The sequence below is a fragment of the Symphalangus syndactylus genome, chromosome 12 (assembly GCF_028878055.3).
Source record: "Symphalangus syndactylus isolate Jambi chromosome 12, NHGRI_mSymSyn1-v2.1_pri, whole genome shotgun sequence".
NCBI classification, from domain to species: Eukaryota; Metazoa; Chordata; class Mammalia; order Primates; family Hylobatidae; genus Symphalangus; species Symphalangus syndactylus.
The window spans coordinates 88,870,842-88,894,879 of NC_072441.2; the positions used below are offsets into that span (position 1 = coordinate 88,870,842).

General features: G+C 40.2%; 1 pseudogene; it reads left to right on the forward strand.

The window, feature by feature from the left end:
• Nucleotides 1-50: 50 nt before the first annotated feature.
• Nucleotides 51-24,038, forward strand: LOC134734451 (protein SET-like; annotated as a pseudogene).

Consider the following 24,038-nt stretch of genomic DNA (forward strand, 5'->3'; position numbering starts at 1 on the left):
GATTCCCTCCCAGGCAGGGATGTAGGACAAATCTATCCCAGAGCTCCATCCTTCCAGCTCAGTCTCCTTGTTGTGTGTGTGTGTGTTTTTCTCTAATTTTTAACGTCTGTGGGTACATAGTAGGTATATATATATATAGATGTATGGGGTATATGAGATTATGTTGATAGAGGCATGCAATATGTAATAATCACACAGGGTAAATGCGATATCCGTCACCTCAAATATTTATCCTTTGTGTTACAAACAATGCAATTATACTTTTAGTTATTTTTAAATGTACAATTAAATTATTATTGACTATAGTCACACTGTTGTGTTATATCAAATACTAGTTCTTATTCATTCTTTCTATTTTTTTGTACCCATTAACCCTCCCCACTTCTTCCCCAACCGCCACTACCCTTCAGCCTCTGGTAACCATCCTCCTACTCTCTAGGTCCACAAGTTCAATTGTTTTAATTTTTACCTCCCACAAGCAAGTGAGAACATGCAAAGTTTGTCTGTCTGTGCCTGGCTTATTTCACTTAACATAATGATCTTCAGTTCCATCCATGTCATTGTGAATGACAGGATCTAATTCTTTTTTAGCTGAATAGTACTCCATTGTGTATATGTACCACATTTTCTTTATCCACTCATCTGTGATAGACACTTAGGTTGCTTCCAACCTTGGCTATTGTGAATAGTGCTGTAACAAACATGGGAGTACAGATATCTCTTCAATATACTGATTTCTTTTCTTTTAGGTGTATATCTAGCAGTGAGATTGTGGATCATATGGTAGCTCTATTTTCAGTTTTTTGAGGAACCTTCAAACCATTCTCCACAGTGGTTGTACTAACTTATATTCCCAACAGCAGCATACAAGGGTACATTTTCTCCACATCCTTGTCAGCATTTGTTATTGCCTGTCTTTTGGATAAAAGCCATTTTAATTTAACTGGGGCTGTGTTGTATTCTGGGAGTTGCCTTTATTTTGGAGTTCGTGTCTAAATTTTCATTGAGGAGAAGGAACTAGTATTGGCAGAAGGAGGATCCTGGCCTGTTTCATGAGTTAAACTATAAGAATGGGATACTGGAAGTGTAACCAATGCTCACAGGGAGACTTGAAAGAATAGGGAAGTGTTTTTAGAGTCCACTGTAACAGGTCATAGGCACTCTCTGATGGGCCTCCCCATGAGGATCAGGTAATAAAACCTGGTGAGATATGTGAACTTTATCCTCACTGTTTTCTTCCTTCCTTTCCCCAGCACTCAACTGTCCTCCTCACAACTATTCCCAGTGGTGTGTACTTGAGTCAGCATGTACCAACTCATAAAATTGTTAAATTTTCAGGAATCTGGATGGGCACAGTGGCACGCCTGTAACCCCACCACTTGTGGAGGCCTAGGTGGGAGAGCCTTTGAGGTCAAGAGTTTGAAAATAGTCTGGGCAATAGAGCAAGACCTCATGTCTACAAACAATTTTTTAAAATAAAAATGAAAAATAGTGTTCAGGAATCTTGTGAGGTGCTTGATGAACATGGCCATTATTAAACATATAAAATTCAATTAAATTATATAAACTTACAGTTAAGCTGGGCATGGTGGTACATGCCTATAGTCCCAGCTACTTGAGAAGCTGAAGCATGAGGATCCCTTGAGCCCAAGAGTTTGAGACTGTAGTATCTTTATAGCAGTGTGAAAACAGACTATCATGATCACGCCTGTTGATGTGATTTGCCGCTGTGTCACCACCCAAATCTTATCTCGAATTGTGATCCCCATAATGCCCAAGTGTTGAGAAAGGGACAAGGTGGGAGGTGATTTGATCGTGGGGGCAGTTTCCCCTCCATGCTGGTCTTAAGACAGTGAGTGAGTTCTCACAAGATCGGATGGTTTTGGAAGGCAGTATTTTCTGCTCTTGACTGCTCTTCTCTCTCCTACTGTGATGTGAAGAAGGTCCTTGCTTCTCCTTTGCCTTCTGCCATGATTGTAAGTTTCCTGGGGCCTCCTTAGCCATGTGGAACTACAAGTCAATTAAACTTTTTTCCTTTATAAATTACCCAGTCTTGGGTAGTATCTTTATAGCAGTGTGAGAATGGACTAATACACCTGTGAATAGCCACTGCACTCCAGCCTGGGCAACAGAGCAAAACCCTGCCTTTAAAAAAAACTTCACAACTAAATAAATTATATTAAACAGAGGGAATAAAATCTCAAAGCTCATTGTTTCTTAATAATTTTATGATTTTATTGATATCTATGTTCTTGAGGTAATTGACATCTCTTATGTGTCTACAGTGGAAATTAAATACTGGATCATTGGTGCTTCTGGACCTGTCTTCCCTACTCTGCATTAAATGGCATAAGGTTGGGAGCTTGAAACTGGCCATGGTGAGAGTTTATGCCATGGAAATCAGCAAGCAATATAAATCAGAACTTTATTGTTTTGTTGATTGTCTAAATGTAAGAAAGTAATAGAGAAAACATAACGATGCAGAGTAAACTTAAACATGTGCCATGACTATGGCCCTTACATTGGGATTAGCATAAAAAATTGAGGAAACATTTTTCCTGTATTCAAAAACTATCATCTGATTCAGCAAAAAGTCACTAGTGTCACTGATGAGCAAGGGATGTTTCAACGTATATTTTTGTTGTTTCACATTTCTTTAACTTCAAAAAAGACATTAACCAACATTTATGTTGGAACTACATTCCTTTGTCACTTGTAACCACAGTTCAGCTGTGGATATGAATTAAGCCAATATGAAAGCAAGCAGCCTGTGAGATCTGTGGCTATATGAAATTTACAATAAAGGGGATTGTACATTTTATTAAAATACAATAAATTATATTTTATAAATTGCGTGTTACACATTCTTCATATAAGCGAAATTTATAACAAACTCATTTACGTATATGCATACATTATTTTTCAGAGATCTGGCGTTTAACCATTTACCAACACATCACTGTTACAATAACTGAGAATCCAAATGATGGAGTGAATGGCATACTGCCTACGTATTCATAAAATATCAGTTGAAACAACTAAATGATGTGAGAATATTGGGATCCTGTAAAAATGGGAAACAAATGATCCAGGTCTGATTTCAAGACTGGTGTTCTCTCCTCAAGCTGCACGGCTCCTGGAATGCATGCTGTCTATTCATGTCAAACCTTTCTCTCTCAAAGACAGACACTTATTCTCTTGTTTACTTTGCCCTTCCTCTCATTTCCAGAATTAGACCTTCTCTAGCCTCTCCATGAGGCCTCTCCACTCTGATCTCCTGGATCCCCTCTGCACAGATAACTGAGCTAATGCTAGGCACTACTTGAAGAGTTTTCCTGTTTGGTGCAATCTAGAGCTAAATAAAAACATACATTGAATGAGGGTCAGAAATGGTTTAGATGAAGGTTCTGAGGTTCTAGAGCGGATTCTATATAGAGTCCTCCCTGCCCCCAAATTCTTCTTCACCTGGAACGTCAGAATGTGGCCTTATTTGGAATCAGGATCTTTCACATGTAATTAAGGTAAGAATTGAGATGAGATTATACTGGGTGAATCAGAGTGATCCCCAAATCCAATGAGAGTAGTGCATCTTTATAAGAAATAGAAAAAGGACACACAGAGACACAAAGAAGATGGCCATGTGAAAAGACAGAGCAGAGACTAGAGCTATGCAACCACAATTCAAGGAACATCAGAGACCACCAGACACTGGAAGAGGCAGAGAAAGATTCTCCCCTGGAGCTTTCAGAAGGAGCAGGCCCTGCCAATATGTTAATTTTAGACCTTGGGCCTACAGAACAGTGGGAGAATGAATTTCTGTTGTTTTAAGTCATCAGGTTTGTGATAATTTTTTACAGCAGCCACAGGAAACTAATACAGGACCTGAGGGGCAATATGACTAACCAGAGATTTGCAGTTAGTACATTTAGTATACTGAGCTGCTTCCTTCAGCTATTAAGAGCAGATGTCAACAGACCAACAACAGAAGATACACAGATGATAGTGCCTTGTAGTTACAAAGCCATTTTCAAAAGCCTTCACATTCACGACCTTATTTGATCCTCCTAACAGCCCTGCGAAGGAGCTGGTGGCGTTTGTGAGGCAGGATCTGGACCAAACTTGGGAATCCTGACACTGATCAGAGCTCTTTCCTTTTTCCTGGTGAGTATTTATCACCGTGAATACTCAAGAGAATAAGGAGGAAGGAAATCTTGCTAATTGAACTCTCTGGATGCCTGGGGTTTCCACAGTCTTATTTCATTAATCTTGGTAGCAGTAAGAAGCAGGAATAATTATCCCTATTTTACAAATTTAAGTATAGTGCTGCTAAATAACTACTTGCTCAATGGCTCAGAGCCAAAAAAAAATGCAAGAGTTGGATTCAAACCCTGGATTATCTGACTCCAGAGTCTGTGCTCTATTCATTCACCATACCACTTGCATTATACCAAGTGTGGGGAAAAGAAAGAGAGATCAGATTGTTACTGTGTCCGTGCAGAAAGAAGTAGACATAAGAGACTCCATTTTGTTCTGTACTAAGAGAAATTCTTCTGCCTTGAAATGCTGTTAATCTGTAACCCTAGCCCCAACCCTGTGCTCACTGAAACATGTGCTGTGTCAACTCAAGGTTAAATGGATTAAGGGCTATGTAGGATGTGCTTTGTTAAACAAATGCTTGAAGGCAGCATGCTTGTTAAAAGTCATCACCACTCCCTACTCTCAAGTACTCAGAGACACAATACACTGCGGAAGGCCACAGGGACCTCTGCCTAGGAAAGCCAGGTATTGTCCAAGGTTTCTCCCCACGTGATAGTCTGAAATATGGCCTCGTGGGAAGGGAAAGACCTGACCGTCCCCCAGCCTGACACCTGTAAAGGGTCTATGCCGAGGAGGATTAGTAAAAGAGGAAGGAATGCCTCTTTGCAGTTGAGATAAGAGGAAGGAATCTGTCTCCTGCTCCTCCCTGGGCAATGGAATGTCTCGGTGTAAAACCTGATTGTATATTCCATCTACTGAGATAGGAGAAAACCGCCTTAGGGCTGGAGGTGAGACATGCTGGAGGCAATACTGCTCTTTAAGGCATTGAGATGTTTATGTATATGCCCCTCAAAAGCACAGCGCTTTTTTCTTTATCTTGTTTATGATGCAGAGACATTTGTTCACATGTTTTCCTGCTGACCCTCTCTCCACTATTACCCTATTGTCCTGCCACATCCCCCTCTCCGAAAAACACATGATAATGATCAATAAATACTAAGGGAACTCAGAGACTGGCTCGGGTCCTCCGTATGCTGAGCACCGGTCCCCTGGGCCCACTTTTCTTTCTCTATACTTTGTCTCTGTGTCTCTTTTCTCAAGTCTCTCAAGTTCCACCAGACAAGTCTTCTCAAGTTCCACCAGATGAGAAACGTCCACAGGTGTGGAGGGGCAGGCCACCCCTTCACCAAGCAAGAATCTTAGCCAGTCTTCAGGCTTGTGTTGGCCAATGGCTCATTATCTGTGAAACATTCCTTCTGGCACAGGCCACAGCGTGGGCAGTAGGAGAATCCTAGGTGAGCACTATTTCCCGTCCTGGCCTCCCGTGTCTGTGGCTCAGCACCATTCTTTCCCTTTGGTGATGCAGAGCCCCAACCCGAGAACGAGGAGGACTGTATTTCCGTAGAAAATAGCCTTCCCCAAAAAACTTCAAGTGGGTTATGCATCGAAGCCATCTCCTACCTCTTAAACTCTTAAGTGTGTCCCTAAGACTTGCCAGTCTCTCTCCTGACACTGTGGCTACGGGTGCCAAAGTCACCTGCCTGACAGTGTCTGGTCTGGACTGCTCCTGAGTGTCTTGGCTTCCCAGCCAAAGTCGTCATCATCACAGCCTCTGACCAGAGGTCCCCTATAGCATGAACTGACCCCACAGATAAGGGCCACTAAGGCCAGATCACCTGGCCACATGGAGCTCGTGATGAGCACATTTATCTGGATAAGGAAAAAAAAAAACCTGCAAAACCAAAATGAAAATGCAGAATTCCCCCAAACTCCGAAACCTCTCCTAGTAGACCTGACTGAAGAGTCTAAAACTGGCCTGGGGAAAGCACTGGGAAAAAACACCCTGGGGTCCGCCCTACTGGGTGAGATGAGGAAGCCCACAGGGCAGATGGCTGACATGGAGGCTGAGCAGACTAGTCAACCAGATAGCACTGTTGTGGCACTGGGGCTGTCAGGGTTGAGGGGAGAGTGGAGAGATAACTGGGCTTTGAAGTGGCTCTAGCCCAGATCCAGGCCCAGGCTCTACTCAGCTCCTTTACGCTGAATGTTCATGCCTGCCATCAGCTCCCTGGCCAGATGGATGAGCTGAGTGACAAGGCCTGGGGAGGAGAGCTGAAAGTCCCACTGGCAGTACCTTCTTCCCCATATCATGTCTGTGGTGCTGGGATTGCCCACTGCAAGGCCCTCACCAGGTGTCTCACATCAGTACCTCCTTCAGCAGTTCAGACCTGCTTTAGGGAACTGGAGTCTGGAAGTGGAGAGATATCTGAGGGTCTTTGCCGTCTGAGGACTTCCTCTCCAAACTGCTGTCATTTCCACTGATGCTCCTCCATCCTTCCAGACCCCAGACCCAATATGTGGGGATCCCTCCCTTCCTGGGGCCTGCGCTGAACTGACTCTGAATTCTTCATGTCCCTTAAGGGGTGACTGTGACTGAGAAAGAGTCACTGCTTCACAGACTCTCTCTGCAGCATTTTTAGAAGCATTCTTGGTAGGACTGAGGTGCTTCCTCCTACCTTTCAAATGACCTCATGCGGCAGTCATGTAATTTGCTAGCCTGCTTTTTACTGGCATACATTGTTAAAGAAAGGGAAATGCCCATGCCACTCTACTCCTTCTAGGAAGGAATAGGATTCAGGAACTGGTGACAGTGGCTATTGAGTCACCAGCCTCAGATCTTTTCTGTGCTCCAAAAACTGCCTCCCATAACCCTGGTCTGCATTCTTAGACAGAGTGGTAGATATGAGGATAATTTGCAAAGTACCCTGGAAACCCTGGATAACCACTATCAGAAGCAGAATTCATTTCTGTCTTTGAATAGTTCTGGTCCTTAACTAACCAGTCACCTACCTGAGAAACAGAGACAGCTGGGGAAATGGGGGCTGTGTGCTCCATGAAGTCATTTAATGACCCTCTGAGATACTCATGGGCCATTTATGCAGTCCAGAGCAGCGATTCCTGCACCGTCACACCAAAGAGGTGTGCTGACCTGAAGTAAGTCCAGGAAAGAGGGGAGAGCTAGGACACTTAAGCTGCTTGGAAAAGCTAGCTATAGGGTAGAAATCTTCAGTGAAGGATTCTAACTGGGACCACTGGAGAGAGAGAGGTGAATTGTGGAGAGTAAATCCAGATGAAGCCCAGTGGTGGAAGCCCAATCCACCTACTTCTCCATCCACTTGCCTCTTCTCCATCCACCCACCTCTTCTCCATCTACCTGCCTGCCCCAGCACTGACCATGAGAAAACCGTTCCATTGGTTTAAAATATAGTGACTCTAAACATCCTTTAATGATATATATATATATATATATATATATATATATATATATATATATATTTACAAGAAGTAACAAATCTAATTGTCTACCACTTAATGACTTTATCAGATAACACTGCTAGTTAAGAGAAAAATATTTGGGAATTGTAGTCTTTTTTTGACATTAGGGTTCCATCCTCCAATGGTTAATTTTATGTGTCAACTAGATGGCATTATGAAGTGGCCAGATTAAACATTATTTCTGAATGTGTCTGTGAAGGTGTTCTGGATGAGATTAGCATTTGAATCGTGGACTCAGGAAAGTAGATTGCCCTCCTCAATGTGGTGGGCATCATCCAATTCACTGAGGGCCTGACTAGAACAAAAAGGCAGAAGGAGGACTTTGTCCCTTTTGCTTCCCACCTACCTGTTGAGCCCTTGTACTGGGATTTACACCGTCAGCTCCCCTGGTTCTCAGGCCTTCAAACTCGAACTGGAATTACACCACTGGCTTTCCTGGATCTCCAGCTTGCAGACAGCAGGTCATGAAATTTCTCAGTCTCCATAATCACATGAGCCAATTCCTCATAATAAATCTTTTTATGTATATATATCCTGTTGATTCTGTTTCTCTGGAGAACCCTAATATTCATCTCCTCTTTTAAAAATCACAAATGTAATATAGCACTGAAGGAAATGTCTGTAAAAGAAAGAAAATAAAATGTGATCCAGGTATAGTGGCTTATGCCTGTAATCCTAACACTTTGGGAGGCCAAAGCAGAAGGATTATTTGAGGCCAAGAGTTTAGGATCAGCCTGGGCAACATAATGAGACCCCAGCTCTACAAAAAAAAATTTTTTTTTAATTAGCCAAGCATGGTGGTGCATGCCTGTAGTCCCAGCTACTTAGGAGGCTGAGATGGGAGGATTGCTTGAGCCCAGAAGTTCAAGATTACAGTGAGCTATGTTTGTGCCACGCACTCCAGCCTGGGTGACATAATGAGACCCTGTAAAAAAATTTAAAAAGAAAGAAAAAAGAAAGGAAAATCTGCCATCATTTTTTAACCATCACAACTGCTTTCAAGTTTGCAATTTTCCAAACCTTTCTTTATAAGGCAGCAGACGAGTTTAGAACTCTGGCTACATGGTCAGATAGTCCTGGGCCCACATCCCTATTCTGTTATTTATAAATCATCCCACCTTAGGCAAGTTATTTAATCTCTCTAAGCCATGCTTGCCTCATCAGTAACAGAGTTAAGATGAAAAAAAATCTCATAGGATTGTTGGGAGAAGTAAATGGCATAAATACAAGTAAGATGTTCACTGCAGCGCCTGACCTGTGAAAGCCATTTTGCATTTGGTGTCTATCACTTTTTATTGTTTCCTGAGGTGGTCATGATTAATTAAATGATGAACCCCATAAAGCTGCAGCTGGGGATGCACAGGAAGTTCTACTGTGTGGTCAAGATCAAGGACACTCCTCAGAGACATGGAGCAGAATGCTTCAGGCACCCTACAAATGAATATCTTTCCTGGGCATCTCTATTGGAGGCAGCAATAACTTTGCAACATAAATTAGGGACAAAAACACACTATAGACTATTAAGACCTTTTAGCAAGTGAAGACAGAGCGATGCATTTGATGTGATAAGTGTTTTAAAGTCCTGTTATAAAAGAATTGAAATTTCTCAGCATACACTATCACATTTCATAAAGAAAATATCAGTGTATAATATGTAACAGGAAGAGTTATATATGTAGACTATGAATCAGAACAGAAAATGTGAAACAGAATGAAAATGTGAACTGAACCCTTGGCCACACCTGATGCAGTTTCACAGAATCCACGTGTGGAGGGATTGGAAGACAATACTAGAATCACAGAGTACAGTAAATGCAGTTAGTGTTTATTTTCATTGTCTAAAATACCTCTGAGGTTCTCATACTGTATGGCGGGCTTGGTCACTTCAATTTATCTTTTTGCTTTATTATACAGTTTCAAGTAAAAAATGCCTCTGGGTATCATCATAAGTAAACATCTGATAGTTAGGCTAATCTCAAATAATAATTACAGTTAAGATGCTGGTGCCTGGGATAGACACCGAGTGCCTTTTACTAAGCAGCGGCTTAAGTGAAGTTTTTTCTTACCTCAGTGGGCTATTCATTCCAGAAGAACATTTATAACTACAGTCACTGGGTTGCACATAGTTTTGTATTTTTTTAAATTTAACATAATACGTTACAATGACTCACATGTTGTTGCCTAGTTTAATGAAGAACAGTTTCTTAAAGAACATTGTGTTCATTATCTCTCCTTGAAAAAAGAACAAATGAAGATCATGAGATTGTTTAAAATGTCAAATTTTAAAAAGCGTTCTATGGAGTAAAAGAAGTAAAGATCATACTCAGAGATAGACACTTCCTTCTTTAGTTTTATTGTTTCTAAATTTTGCTTTGTTGAGCAAGACAACAGAGTTAAAACAACAAGGAGTATGTTTCATCTTAAGAAATTTTCCTAGGGGTGAATAAGTCAGTTAAGAGGCAGCCTCTTTTTCTGTTGTATTTGTCTTTAAGAAGGATGGCTCATGGTGCCCAGTGCTGATGACAGAACCTGGATAAAGACTATTAAAATGAACTCTGGTCTTGTCTGGGCCCCAACTAGCTGGGATATTGTGCTGCATGCTCAGATGGCATTTTAAGACCCAGCCGTCCTTCTTGGATTTCCCTCCAGCCAGAACCTCCAGCAAAAGTTTCTGTGGAGACATTTCCCCTGCAGCTTAGAACATCTACTATTTCTCCTGGAGGAGACTCCCACTCCATGAGAAAACCCTTCCCTGGAACAGAGGGCTGGGAGAAAGACAAGCAATTGCCGTTGCTTCCTATATTGTTTACTGAACTCTTTAAAACACGAGAATCTATTTTAAGAACATGGGTCCTTAATTTGGCTTGCTCACAGAAGTATGGTATGTCATGGGACTACAAGAAGATGAGAATTCTACAGCAGTACAGCTGAACTTTTCCAAGAGCTCAGCAGCAGGTTTAACCTTACTATTATCCACAGGTAATTCACAGATGAGGAAACTGAAGCTTAGAGTTAAATAACTTGCTTGAGGTCACTGAGTGAATAAATAGCAGATGCAGCACTTGGATATAATCTCTACTGCCTCTTACCACACTGGCCCAGTATACATGCTATTTAGCAAGGCCATTATCAGAGTCCTTCATATCTAGGGGCAAGAAGGCCAGATAAGGAGAGACCAGGGAAAGAGAATAGCGGCAGTCCTATGCCCTCCCTTTATGACATTCCTTCTAAGTTCTTGCCCCATGTCCTAATCTACTTATCATTAAGAATTTTTGACTCTTGACTTCCTTTAGTCTTTCCCGTCTTCTTAGAAACTGCTCTCTCTTTCTCCCCACTCCTTTCCGCCCCTTGACCTGTCTAGATCCCAGGAGATTTCTTGCCACTGGCCCAGGTCAAAAAACAGACTCCTCAGGGGCCTGCTGTAAGCATAATTCTGCTCTTCTTATCCTGAGTTATACACTGAGGTTCCACAGGCCCTGATATTTCTGATGCAAGACAGGTGAGATCCAAAATTAGGGCTTAGCCCAGGAGGGCTCTTGGCTTGGCCCAAGAAAGAATTCAAGGGTGAGCTGGTGGTGTCAGACAACAACTTTTATGAAGTGACAGTGTGCAGCAGCAGGACATATACTGTTCCTTGCAGAGCAAGGCTACCCCATAGGCTGTGTGCCCAGAGTAGCAGGTCAGAGGCACTTATGCACTCACATTTATATCCACTTTTAATTATATGCAAATTAAGGGGCAACTTATGCAGAAATTTTTAGGAAAAGGGTGGTAACTTCCTGGTTGTTGGGTTATTGCCATGGAAAGGGGCAGTAATTTCTGAGTGTTGCCATAGCAATGGTAATCTGACATGGTACACTGGTGGGTGAGTCTTATGGAAAACTGCTTCCACTCCAGCCCTGTTTCAGCTAGTCCTCAACTTGGTCTTGTGTCTGAGCCCTGCTTCCAGAGTCAAGTCCCACCTCCTACTTTACTTCCACTGTTTGACAGACTCATGGCTCTCTATTTGGGATCTTAGATATTTGGCTCCACTATTGCCCAGTTCTGCTCTTCCTTGAATGATTAATGTTTGGACAATTTATACTGCCACCCATAGAATCTGAGGGTTTCAAGTTTGACCTTATGCTAATAAAATTTTTATGCCAAGTAAGTTTCTTTCTTTTACATTTTAGATTCAAGGGGTGCAAGTGTAGATTTGTTACATGGGTATATTGTGCAATGCTGGGGTTTGGACTTCTATTGAACCCATCACTCACATAGTGAATATAATACCCAATAGGTAGTTTCCAACCCTTACCCTACTCCCTTGCTCCCCACTCTTGGGGTCCCCAGTGTCTGTCTATTGTTTCCGTCTTTATGTCTCTACGTACCCATTATTTAGCTCCCACTTGCAAGTGAGGACATGTGGTCATTAATTTTCTGTTTTTGTGTTAGTTTACTTAGGATAATGGCCTCCAGCTGCATCCACGTTGCTGCAGAAGACATAATTTCATTCTTTTTTACAGCTGCATAGTATTCCATTTTGTACATATACCACATTTTCTTTATCCACCCCACTGTTGATGGCCACCTAAGTTGATTCCACGACTTTGCTATTGTGAATAGTGCTGCAATAAACATATGAGTACAGGTGTCTTTTTGATAAAACTACTTCTTTTCCTTTCAGTAGATGCCCAGTAGTGGAATTGCTGAATCAAATGGTAGTTCTAAAATAACTTTGAGAAATCTCCATACTGTTTTCCATAGGGGTTGAACTTATTTACATTCCCACCAACAGTGTATAAGTGTCCCTTTTTCTCCACATCCTTGCCAACATTTGTTATTTTTTCACTTTTTAAGAATAGCCATTCTAGCATGTGTGAGATGGTATTTCATTGTGGTTTTAATTTGCATTTCTCTGATTATTAGTGATACTGAGCCTTTTTCATAAGTTTGTTGGCCACTTGCTGTCTTCTTTTGAGAAGTATCTCTTCATGTCTTTTGTCCACTTCTTAATGGTTGATATAAATGGATGTTTTTCACCTCCAAATGTTGAAATCTAATTCCCAGTGTTGGAGGTGGAGCCTAGTGGGAGGTGTTTGGGTCGTAGAGGCAGATCACTCATGAATGGCTTGGTGTCTGCCCCACAATAATGAGTTCATGAAAGAGCTGGTTGTGTAAAAGAGCATGGCATCACTCTCACTCCCTCTCTTGCCATGTGACACGCCTGCTCCCCATCACCTTCCACTGTGATTGTAAGCTTCCTGAGGCCTCACCAGATGCTGCTGCCATATTTGTATGGCCTGCAGAACTATGAGCCAAAAAATAAACCTCTTTTCTTTATAAATTACCCAGTCTCAGGCATTCTTTCATAGCAATGAAAAATGGACTAACACAATGGGGTTATTTTTTTCTTTCTTGTTGATTTGCTTAAGTTCCTTACAGATTCTGGATATTAGTCCTTTGTTGGATGCATAGTTTGCAAATATTTTCCCCCTTTCTGTAGGTTGTATTTACTCTGTAGATTTTTTTTTTCTTTTGCTGTGCAGGAGCTCTTTAGTTTAATTAACTCCCATTTGTCAATTTTTGTTTTTGCTGTATTTGTGTTTGAGATATTAGTCATAAATTCTTTGCCTAGATTAATGTCAAGAAGAGTTTTTCCTAGCTTTTCTTCTAGTATTTTTATAGTTTGAAGTCTAACACTTAAGTCTTTAATTCATCTTGGGTTAATTTTTGTATATGGGGAGGGGTAGGGGTTCACTTTCATTCTTCTGCACGTGACTAGACTGTTTTCCCAGCACCATTTATTGAATATAGTGTCCTTGCCCCATTGTTCACTTTTGTCGACTTTGTCAAAGATCAGTTGGTTGTAGGTTTATGGCTTTATTTTGGGTTTCATGTTCTGTTCTATTGATCTATGTGTTCATTTTTGTACCAGTACCATGCTGTTTGGGTTACTATGACCTTGTAGTATAGTTTGAAGTTGGGTAATGTGGTACCTCTGGCTTTGTTCTTTTGCTTAGGATTGCTTTGGCTAGCCAGGCTCTTTTTGGTTCCATGTGAATTTTAGAATTGTTTTTTTCTACTTCTGTGAAAAACGATGGTAATTTGATAAGAATTCTGTTAATTCATAGATTGTTTTGGGAAGCATGGTCATTTAAATGATATTGACTCTTCCAATCCATGAGCATGGACTGTTTTTCCATTTGCTGTCTCATCTGTGGTTTCTGTCATCCATGTATTGTAGCTCTCCTCATAGAGATCTTTCACCTCATTAGTCAAATGTATTCTTAGGTACTTTATATTTTGTGGCTATTGTAAATGGGATTGAGTTATTGATTTGGTTCTCAGCTTGAATGTGATTGGTGTATAGAAATGCTACTGATTTTTGTATGTTGATTTCATATCCTGAACCTTTATTGAGGTTCTTTATCAGGTCTAGGAGCCTTTTAGAATAATCTTAAGGGCCTTTTAGGTACAGGATCATGTTGTCAGTGAACAGAGATAATCTGACTTTATTTTTTTCTGTTTGAATGCCTTTTATTTCTTTTTCTTGCCTGATTGTTCTGACTAGGGTTTCCAGTACTATATTGAATACAAGTGGTGAGAGTGGACATCCTTGTCTTGTTCCAGTTCTTAAAGGGAATGCTTACAAATTTTGCCCATTCTATAGGATGTTAGCTGTGGTTTTTGTCATGGATTGTTATTATTTTGAGGTATGTTCCTTTAGTGCCTAGTTTATTGAGGGTTTTTCTCATGAAGAGATGTTGAATTTTATTGAATGCTTTTTTTGCATTTATTGAGTTGATCATATGATTTTTGCTTTTAATTCTGTTTATGTGGTGAATCACATTTATTGATTTGCTTATGCTGAATTATGTCTGCATCCCAGAAGTAAAGCCAACTTAATCCCGATGAGTTGTCTTTTTGATGTGCTGCTGAGTTCAGTTTGCTAGTATTTTGTTGAGGGTTTTTGCATCTATGTTCATCAGGAGTATTAACTTGTACTTTTCTTTATTTGTTGTGCCCTTGCCAGATTTTGATATCAGGATGATACTGGCTTTATAGAATGAATTGAGGAAGAATCCCTCCTCCTCAATTTCTTGGAATAGTTTTAGTAAGATTGGTACCAGCTGTTCTTTGTACATCTGGTAGATTTCCACTGTGAGTCCGTCTAGTTCTGGGCATTTTTTGGTTGGTAGTTTTTTTTTAATTACTGATTCAGTTTTGCAACTCATTATTGGTCTGTTAATACTTTCAGTTTCTTCCTGGATCAATCTTAGGAGATTATGGGTTTCTAGGAATTTATCCATTTCCTCTAAATTTTCTAGTTTGTGTGCATAGAGCTGTTCATAGTGGTCTCTGAGGATCTTTCGTATTTCTACAATGTTAATTGTAATGTCACCTTTGTCATTTCGGATTGTGCTTATTTGGGATCTTTTCTTTTTTTTTTTTCTTGGTTATTCTAGCTATCAGTCTACCAATCTTATTCATCCTTTCAAACAACCAACTTTATTTTTTTGATCCTTTGTGTGAGGTTTTTTTTTTGTCTCAGGTTCATTTATTTTTGCTCTGATTTTAGTTATTTCTTGTCTTCTGCTAGCTTCATCAAAAAAGGTTATCATTGCATGGTTATATGTAGCTAAAGGAACATGAAGACAAATATGGATTAGAACCACAGGGACTTCACTCATTACTTGTACGACCTTGGATAAGTCATGGTGTTGGTGAAAATCAGTTTTCTTATCTATAAAATAATGCACTACAAGTTATCTCACATAGTGGATGTTATGATGTGCTGTTCAGATCTCACCCTCAAGACCAAAGCAGTCATTCCCCAAGCAGGAATTATTGGTGGCTGACAGCTCTCAGCTGAGTTCCTCCCCAGGAACTGCCCTTAGCCAGTTCCTTCCCTGAGGAACCCACATCAAACAACTGGGCCAATTGGTTGATGAAAGGATATAAAGTCCAGTCCCCTTTCACCTAAATTTGCAACAGCTCTGAGAGTTATTCCAGCTCCAGGGCTCCTCACTGAGTCAGCTGAGGGCTTTGTTGCAACTGCATGCACAGCTCAACTTCTTCCTCTGCTCACTCTTACTTCCCTCACTCCCTCACAGGTATTGATTATTTCATGGGCACTCCTCCATAAACTTTCCACACACAAATCTCCATCTCAGATGATTTTTGAAAACCTGAGCAAAGATACCTAATATGGTTTTTGAGTGTTAAAACAGCAGTGTATATAAAGTACAGTATTTGCTATATTGTGAACACTCAATATTTGCTATTCTCTTCTCTTCCTCATTGTTTTGATCTGTTTTTCTTTCATTCCTGCAAGGATACACAACCCAGGACTTCCCATAGGAGGCAGTGTCTCCCCTTTCACCTGATCAAAACTCCTTTTTGCACACAAATAATTAAACACATTCTTGGAAAGCCATTCACACTTTAATGGAAGCCACCAAAAGTTTTAAGCAGCTGAGTGACCTGTTCATATTTTTGCTTTAGAAAGATTACCTTGCCTGGGCATGGTGGGATTACACACCTGTAATTCCAGCATTTTGGGAGGCTGAGGTGGGCAGATCACCTGAGGTCAGGAGTTTGAGACCAGCCTGACCAATATGATGAAGCCCCATCTCTACTAAAAATACAAAAATTAGCCAGGCCTGGTAGCATGTACCTGCAATCCCGCTACTTGGGAGCCTGAGACAGGAGAATCACTTGAACCTGGGAGGCGGAGGTTGCAGTGAGCCAAGATTGCACCATTGCACTCCAGCCTGGGGCAACAAGAGCGAAAATCTGTCAAAAAAAAAGAAAAGAAAAGAAAAGATTACTTTGGCCTTAGTGTGAGAGAGATTTAGGTAGACCTACAGGCTAGGAACAGATTTGAAGAAATGATGGGTCTTAACTGGAGAAGTGGCAATGAGGTGGGAGAGAAGGAGGTCCATTGGAGAGTTATCTCATAGGTGGATGTTTCAGGGTTTGGTGACTAATTGAATGTGGGCTGTGAAGGAGAGTGGCCTATATACTATGGCCTTTAAACTTCCAGTTTAGTTTCCCAGTAGATGGCAATGCCATTCTCTAAGAAAGGAAGTATAAGAGGTGGAGACAACTTTGGGGCAAAATTGAGAGCAAAGGGTATAAGATTATTTGTTGGCTTGAGATATGGTCAGTTTAAATGTTTATGGTTCATGCATATGGAGATTTCCAGGGGCTATTTGAAAACACACAGCTGACTTTGAGAGGAGAAGTATAATCTGAAGGAAAGCAAACAAATTTAGAAGTCATATTTTCAACTCCTTCATTCCACCCCAAGAAAGCTAATACTTAGAGACTAAAACTTCTAAGGGACTTACCATACGGCTAGTTTTTGAAAAGCCGTAACAAGAAACCAAACCTCTTGGGTTTAGGTCAATCCACCCATATCCTAATTGAGTTTCATTATGCTCTATTTATCATCATGGTTCCCCAATCTAACAATGGCTGGCATACAGCAAGTGCTAAAAATGTTTGTGGAATGAATATACTGATTGCGGCCTTTTTCGATGGGGGTAGAACTGGCCCCACATCTTCACATCATCACTGGAATTATACCTCAGAAGCATCTTGGAAGTCAGCAGACCTAGGGAAGTCCTACTTAGCCATGAAATTTGCATTTCCCCAGGTACCTCCCAACCCCTCTCCACTTCCTCTGAGAGCAAAACCTCTGTTGTTCATGTCACACCCATGGGCAGCCTTTGTGCTTAGTGCACAGACCTGATAGAGAAGATTGATAAAAGCAAAATAGAAAGAAGCCGTGATCTGGGTCATATGAGTTATACAATCGTTTCCCTTTTATTTTACACTTGGGGAAACTTAGGCTAAGAGATCTTGTCTTAATTCATTCAAATTAGAGTTGCCAGCCCAGAAGAGAGGGAGGAAATTTTGGGACAGAGGAAGGCAACTAATACTTATTGAGCACTTACTGTGTGGCAGACCTTATGTGGAATGATTTATTGAGGTTATCTCATTTAATCCTGATTTTAAAAATCATCCACATACAGAAACTGAGGTTTAGAAAGTTTACTTTTCCTGAGGTTCTGAAGCTGGTAAATGATGGTTCTGGAACTCAAACTCAAGGCTGTCTGGCTCCAAAGGTCATGCTCCTTCCCCTACACCATGCAACCTCCCAGAAGCTTGAAATATGGTTCTGAGTACTAGGTATAAGCTTGAAGACCAACCAAACATGCTCATTCCAGTGCTCTCTCTAGGAGCCAACAAGCCCTCCAACATTGCCGCCCTAGAAGGTCCTGCAAAATTGAGTGTTCTAGGGTTTGACAGAGTCCAGAAGACACTTATGAACATAAGATGGGCAATGGGTCAAGCCCCAGGGAGTACCCAGTAGTATCAACAAAGAAAGGAGAATGTGTATTTGACTTCCAGCCTCAGCCCTGCTGGTAATTTGCCAGATGGCCTTGGGCTGGCCACTTCCTTCTTGTCCTCCACCAAGATTACAGAAAATTAGGAAATGCAAATTTTATGGGCTTCCCTGCTGACGATTTCCAAGTCTTCTTTGTAGTAATCATTCCTATCACAAAGAGGGTGGGAAACGGTGATTATGGACCAGAGAGAGAGTCCTATTACTAAGAAGTGGTTCTTGGACTTTGGAGAGGCAACAATTGGTTTGAGTCTTAACAAATGAGTGGGAGTTTGTTAGGCCAACGAGGAGTGGGAGGGGATTCCAGGAAGTGTAAAAGCTTGAGCAAAGGCATTGAGTAAATTCGGGGAATTGCTAGCAGTTCAGGAAGGTTGCAGCATTCAGTGCAAAGGAGGGGCCAAACTAGAAATTAGACAGGAGAAATTCACAGAAACCAAGCCACATAAGGATCAGTAGAAGCCTGTAGGCTCTCCAACGAGCCTATCCTTGAAGGATTTAAGCATGAAAATGTTGTCATTATTAAACCTAGGCTTTAAAGAGGTCATTCTGCTCTGTGTTCCTGTCCTCTGCCAGAGATAGCAAGACCGACAGAGGCTGTGCTCCTGTAGCCTGGGAGCCAGAATAAAGAGACACATTGGGCAGAGCCCGGCAGAGTCACAAGAACTTGTAGTCCCCATCTATTTGTTATTCATGGAAGCTTTCTCTTTTTCTTGATTGGATCAACAGAAAAATAAACTGTCATCTTTGGCAGATGATTCAATGGGAATTCAAGGTTGAAAATGATAACGTACTCTGAGAACGCACAGGTCTATAAAAGGAGAGGCCTATACAAGGAAAGAAGAGGACGTGGTAAATGCAGTACAGAGCCTCAGCATCTTGAAGGACCATCAAGGGGAAATAAGTATCGCAGACCTTTCATTAATCTGTGTAGTTAACTTTTTATTTGAAAATAATGTCAAAAGAGTTGCAAGAAAAAATTATTATTAATAATTGTACAAAGAACACCCTTATAAATATCCTGCAGGGAGGGGGCTACAAGTTGGCTGTGACTGTGAATACCTCTCTGTAATGTTTTGCCCATTTTGCTTTAATATTAGCTAGCTCTCTCTCTCTCTCTCTCTCTTTCTCTGTCTCTGTTTGAACTATTATAAGGTAGGTTGCATATGTCATGGCTCTTTATCTTAAATACATCAGTGTAAAGAATTAGGATAATTTCTGCCACAACCACAATATAGTTATCACTTAAGTAAATATTACATTGATAACAATATTCTTGTCTAACCTACTGGTTGCATTTCAATTTTATCAGTTGACCCTTTGTAACCATATTTTTCCCTCCAGGTCAGGATCCAGTCCAGTATCGGGTATTGCATTTAGTTGTTGTATCTCTTTAGTATCCTTCAACTGGAACATTTCCACAGCTACATCTTCTCCTTTATGACATGGATATATTTGAAGAATGCAATCTTCCCATCCTTTCTTTTCTTTCTTTTTTTTTTTTTTTTTTTTTGAGACGGAGTCTCGCTCTGCAACCCAGGCTGGAGTGCAGTGGCGCAATCTCGGCTCACTGCAATCTCCACCTCCCAGGTTCAAGTGATTCTCCTGCCTCAGCCTCCTGAGTAGCTGGCATGCACCACCACACCCAGCTAATTTTTTGGTATTTGTATTTTTAGCAGAGACGGGGTTTCACCATGTTGGTCAGGCTGGTCTCAAACTCCTGACCTCATGATCTGACTGCCTCAGCCTCCCAAAGTCCTGGGATTACAGCCTCTCTTTTTAAATAGGAAATTCCTCACTTGGGGTTTTTTGGTATTTCCTTATGATTAGATTCACATTATGCATTCCCAGACTAGGTACTACACAAGTGACGTTGTACCCTCAAGGTATCACATCTAGAGACCCTTGATGTCTCCTCATCGATAATGTTAATTTTAGTCACCTGGCCAATATATTGCATATTGCCAACACATTGCCAGATTTCTCTATTGTAGAGTTACTTTTTCTTTTTTGGTTTTAACTAATAACTATATGTTGGCATACAGTGGAAGGCCATGCAGACATCTTACTCCTCATCAAAATTTCCTCTGAGATTTAGCATCCATTGATAATTTTTGCCTGAGCCTGTCTTAATTGTGATAGTTGCAAAATAATAACTTTCTTCACTTCAGCACCTCACTCCATATTTGGCATTCTATTGCAAGCAAGAACCCTCCCTTTATCTATCTGATCTATTGCATCTGTCTTCTCTAGTCAGTTTCGGTAGTCTGTGTGATTCTTGAAATTTTTCCATTTCGTCTAATTTATTTCCATACAATTGTTCATACTATCCCCCTTGTAATCATTTTTATTCCTTTAAAGTCAATAGTAATATCCCCTTTTAATTCTTGATTTTGGTCCTTTGAGTCTTCTCCATTTTTCATTTTATCAGTCTAGCTAAACATTTGTCAGTTTTGCTGATCTTTTCAAATAACCAACCTTTAAATTTATTTTTCTCTTATTTTTGTATTCTCTCTTTCATTTCTTTCCACTTTTATCTTTATTATTTTCTCCCTCTTGCTTGCTTTGAGCTTAGTTTATTCTTCTTTTTATAGTTTCTTAATGAACTTAGTTTGTTCTTCTTTTTATAGTTTATTTTCTTTCTTTCTTTCTTTCTTTCTTTCTTTCTTTCTTTCTTTCTTTTTAAGACAGTGTCTCACTGTGTCACTCAGGCTGGAGTACAGTGGCACAATCACAGCTCACTCTAGCCTTGATCTCCTAGGTTCAAGCAATCCTCCTACCTCAGCCACCCAAGTAGCCGGGACTACAGGCATGAGTCACCACACCTGGCTAATTTTTTATAATTTTTTGTAGAAACAAGGACTCACTATGTTGCTGGTCTTGAACTCCTGAGGTCAAGTGATCCTCCTGCCTCAGCCTCTCAAAGTGTTAGGGTTACAAGAATGAGCCACTAATCCCAGCTTATAGTTTCATAAGGTAGAAGGTTAGATTATTGATTTGAGATCTTTCTGTTTTAATTTAGGCATTTACAGCTATAAAAGTTTCTCTAAGCATTGATTTCCTGCACCTCGTAAGTTTTTGATATGTAATATTTTTAGTTTTATTCATCTCAAAGTAGTTTGTAATTTCCCCCATGATTTATTCTTTGACCCATTAGTTTTAGAAGTATGTAGCTTGATTTGCACCTGATGATGAATTTTCCAAATATCCTTCTGTGATTGAGCTATAATTTCACTTCATTGTGGTTAAAAACATACTTTTGACATTTCTGTAATTTTAGTCGTTTCATATTTGTTGAGACTTGTTTTATAGCCCAACATACAGTCTATCATGGAGAATGTTCCATGTGCATTTGAGAACAACAAACACATATTCTGCTGTTGTTGGGTAAAGTATTCTATAGACCTTGGTTAAGTTTAGTTGGTTTATAATGTTGTTTAAGTCTTCTATTTCCTTGTTGATTTTATGTCCAGTTGTTCAATCCATTATTGAAAATGGGATATTGAACTCTCCAGTTATTATTGTTGAATTGTCTATTTATCCTTTCAATTAGTAAGTTTTTGCTTCATGTATTTTGGGGCTCTGTGCATATATGTTAATAATTGTTATATCTTCTTGATGCATTAACTCTTATTATTATAAAATGTCCTTCTTTGTCTTTACAACAATTTTTGTCTTAAATCATATTTTGACCGATCTCAGTTTCTAAACCCAGCTCTCTTTTGGTTATTGCTTCCATAACGTAATATATCTTTTTCCACCTTTTACTTTCAACCTGTAGGTGTATTTGAATCTAAACTGTGTCCTTTGTACACAACATATAGTGGACCCATTTTTTTTAATCCACTCTAATAACCTCTGCCTTTTATTTGTAACATTTAATCCATTTATATTTAATGTAATTTCTGATAAGGTAGGATTTATGTTTGCCATTTTCCTATTAGTTTTCTATAGGTTTTTTTTTGTGTGTGTGTTCTTCTCTTTCTTTATTAGTGCCCTCTTTTGTATTAAATATATTTTTTCTACTGTACACTTAGTTCCCTTGTCATTTTTTTTACTGTATTTATTTTCTTCATAGTTGCTTTGGAGATTACAATGATCTTAATTGCAATAATATAATAGTTTGTTCTCACACAGTTTTTTCTCTTGCCCCCATTTTTTGCTGTTATTGTCATACAAATTACATCTTTATACATGTGTGTCATTAACACAGATTTATAATTATTGTTCTATAAAATTGTCTTTTAAATCAGATAAGAGAAAAAAATTACAAACAAAAACTACACTTATACTGTCTTTTATATACATTTTATGTATCGTATGCCAGGGCAGCACGTGCGAGCAAGTGCGGGGAGCAGAGGCAGCCTGACCGAGCGAGCACCAGCGCATGTGGAGTGAGGGGAAGCCACCTATCCCCGACCCGCTTCCCCATTCCTTCTCTCCCCGTTCCCGTTTCTCCCCACCACCACCACACCGCCACCCCACCCCCCGCCCCCGACTCCGACTGAGCAGCACCAAGTCTGTGCCAATGGCCAAAGTCGGTAAAAAGGAGCTCAACTCCAACTGCAACCGGGCAGAGGAGACCTCAGAAAAAGAATAGCAAGCAGCAATTGAACACATTGGTGAAGTACAAAATGAAACAGACTTCATGAACAAGCCAGTGAGGAGAATTTGAAAGTAGAACAGAAATAGAACGAACTCTGCCAATCATTTTTTCAGAAGAGGTCAGAATTGATCATTGATTGCCCAAATCTCACATTTTTGGGTAACATCATTTGTCAACCACCCACGAGTGTCTGCACTGCTTGTGGAGGAGGATGAAGAGGCACTGCATTATTTGACCAGAGTTGAAGTGACATAATTTGAAGATACTAAATCAGATTACAGAATAGATTTTTATTTTGATGAACATCCTTACTTTGAAAATAAAGTTCTCTCCAAAGAATTTCATCTAAATGAGAGTGGCAATCCATCTTCAAAGTCCACTGAAATCAAATGGAAATCTTGAAAGGATGTAATGAATCGTTCAAGTCGAATGAAGAATAAAGCCAGTAGGAAGAGGCAGCCTGAGGCACCAGAGAGCTTCTTCACCTGCTTTACTGACCATTCTGATGCAGGTGCTGGTGAGTTAGGAGAGGTCATCACAGATAGTACTTGGCCAAACCCATAACAGTACTGCTTGGTTCCCAAAGTGGATGATGAAGAAGAAGGAGAAGAACAACATGATGATGATGATGGTGAAGAGGAGGAAGGATTAGAAGATATTGATGAAGAAGGGGATGAGGATGAAGGCGAAGAAGAGGAAGATGATGATGAAGTTGAGGAAGGAGAGGAGGATGAAGGAGAAGATGACTAACAGAACACTGATGTTCTGAACAATTTTTTTTTTATTTTCTCCAATCCCTGGGAGCAAGTTGCAGTCTTTTTTCTTTTTTTCCCTTCTTGTGCCCAGTTGCGCTGTTCTTGAGGTCTCTTTTCTCTACACCATGGTTTTCAACTCATTTGGGGGGAAATACTTTGAGCATAATACAATGCGAAAAGATTCTCTACCCCCTTCTCATCAGAATTCATTCTTATCTCTTCCTGTCTGAACAAAAACTGTATGGAATCAACACCACCGAGCTCTGTGGGAGAAAAGAAAAACCTTCTCCCTTTGCTCTGCTGAAAGCTGGAGAGTGCCAGACCCCTATGTAGCAGTGCATAGAATTCTAGCTTCTTTCTTCCTTTCTCTGTATATTGGGTTCAGAGAGTACAGTGTGTCTCTATGTGAATATGGACCATCATTTACCAACATGTATCTGTCTACTTTCTCTTGTTTAAAAAAAGAAAAAAAAACCTTTAAAAAATGAGGTTATAGAAAGTCATCAAAGGGTGGGTAAGAGATGTTTGGGTGGGTTAAGTGGGCATTTTGACAACATGGCTTCTCCTTTGGCATGTTTATTTTTAAATTTTCTTTTTGTTTCACTGGAAAGGAAAGATGATGCTCAGTTTTAAACATTAAAAGTGTACAGATTTCTTTGTTACAATAAAACTAAATGTATACACACAATAA